Genomic DNA, 2,290 nt, shown 5'->3' on the forward strand with positions numbered 1-2,290 from the left:
ACACACACACACACACACACACACACACACACACACACACACACACACACACACACACACCTCATTTTGTGTAATTTGAATAAACATTGGCTAAACAATGTGGTAGTGTTGTCAAGATAATATTTAGATTAAGCTTAAAATAAATTATCCATATTACAATTTTAATTTCTCTTTTATTATTACAACAACATGTATTTAAAGTTGCTCACTGTGAAATATGAAATGAAAGAATAATTTAAACTATATCAAATAATACTGTAATAGTTACATACAGTTATATTAATAAACAGTAGTAAAATCCCCTCAGTGTACTTTAGTTTACTTTATTTGCACAGTAAAAAAATAMAAATCAGTTGAAAGAAGAAAAAGATGATGACAGTGCAGGAGAGGCAAAAAGCCCGAGCCTCCACCGGAAAAATAAAAATACATTGAACCAACAATGAAATCCATCAGTTACTTAAATCACAGAAATTTTAAGCAAAATGTATAACAATAAAAGCATTTAAAAGAAAAAAATCACAACATTTTAATTAAGTACAATTAGAGAGAAGGTTTAAATAGTTTAACAGAGGGCCTGCTCTTTGCTAAATGAGAATATTCATTTTAAAGTGTTGCTCCCTTATCGGACAGAAAACTGAACATTGACCAGTTAAGTACGAATGAAATTGCAAATTTAATTTAAAATAATGAATAAAGTGTACAGGCATACTCTGTTCTCTTTCAGACATCCTATAAATAAAAACACAAATTTGAAAAATGTTTATGTTATAAACTGTAAGAATGTGTAAATCTCTAAACAAAAGGACGACAAGGGTCTAATCGAGCTGCAATTCTAACAAAGTGTTTCTGAAGAATACTAATTTTCTGTAGTGCTGAAGGGAAAGTACTTCACCAAACTATATTACAATAATATGATTATGTATCAAACTATAATAAGGTGTAAGCAAACATTCTCTATTGGTGTAATGACTAACCTCCTAATTCTGCCAACAGATTTATGCAATTTACTACAAATCCTATCTATATGATCTTTCCACCTTAAATTCTCATCAACAATAACGCCAAGAAATGATGCCGATGATACTTGTGGTATCTTTATACCATCACTTGCAATTTCTAAACTTTCTTTATTTTCAGTGTATGACTTTTTGTCACTAAAAATAATAAAATTTGATTTTTTTAAGATTTAAGGACAATTTTTTTAATCTGAACCATGATGCATAAGCACTCAAACCAAGATTATCATTATTCAAAAGCAAATCAAGATTTGAATGAGATAAAAGCAAGGTTGTATCATCAGCAAACATTATTGGAGAAAGAAGGTTTGTAACATTTGATAAGTCATTTATGTAAATCAAAAATAACAAAGGCCCAAGAATGGACCCTTGCGGAACTCCACAAAGTCTCTTAGCTCTGTCAGAACTGCAACCCTTAAAACAAACTGTTGTCTATTGCTGATATAGCTGTTTAACCATCTGTAAACAATAACATGAAAACCATACCTATAAAGTTTCTGATGATTGACAGTATCAAATGCTTTTGATAAATCGATGAAGATACAACAGAATTCATTATCTTCAAGTGCAGAGGTCACTTTGTCAACCAGGTGAAGTAAAGACATGTAGAGTGATTTTTTTCTAAAGCCATATTGGTGCTCATAAAGAATTGAATTATAATCTAAATGATGCAAAATACTTTTATACACAATTTTCTCTAATATCTTTGAAAAACATGACAGAATAGATGCAGGTCTGTAGTTATTGAAGCAATGCATTGTAAACAAAGCACTGGGCTGTATCCTCCAACAGTGAATGGAAGCTTGTGTCATGTGACTGACCTATATCAGGCTGTTCAGACACTTACTGAAGGTAAACAAACAGCCAACATTTGACAAGTGGACAATCTTGGAGAAGATATTTGGGTGGACACATAAAAGTGACTCTGATGCTAACGAACAAACGAACGAACGACAAGTAAGACAACTGTCAAGAAAAATGTCAATCAAAAAAATGCAAAATTTTCAAAACACWCTAGACTGGTAGGTTTACCATTCTGTTTTTACAATAACTCTAGTCTAATGCTCAGAATGTTTTTAATGCTAATAGTAATTTATCTGCAGTCCACGATATGGTTTAAGACTTTCTTTACTCAGTAGATCAGAGCCAAATAAGGTAAGATAAGAAAATACTTTATTAGTCCAACAAGTGGGGAATTTAGGTTGTCACAGCTGGAAGTGGACAGTACAGAAATCAGAGCAGCAGGTAAAAAAACAATAAAAACTATATAGAAA

Source organism: Austrofundulus limnaeus, unplaced genomic scaffold (assembly GCF_001266775.1).
Source record: "Austrofundulus limnaeus strain Quisiro unplaced genomic scaffold, Austrofundulus_limnaeus-1.0 Scaffold872, whole genome shotgun sequence".
NCBI lineage: Eukaryota > Metazoa > Chordata > Actinopteri > Cyprinodontiformes > Rivulidae > Austrofundulus > Austrofundulus limnaeus.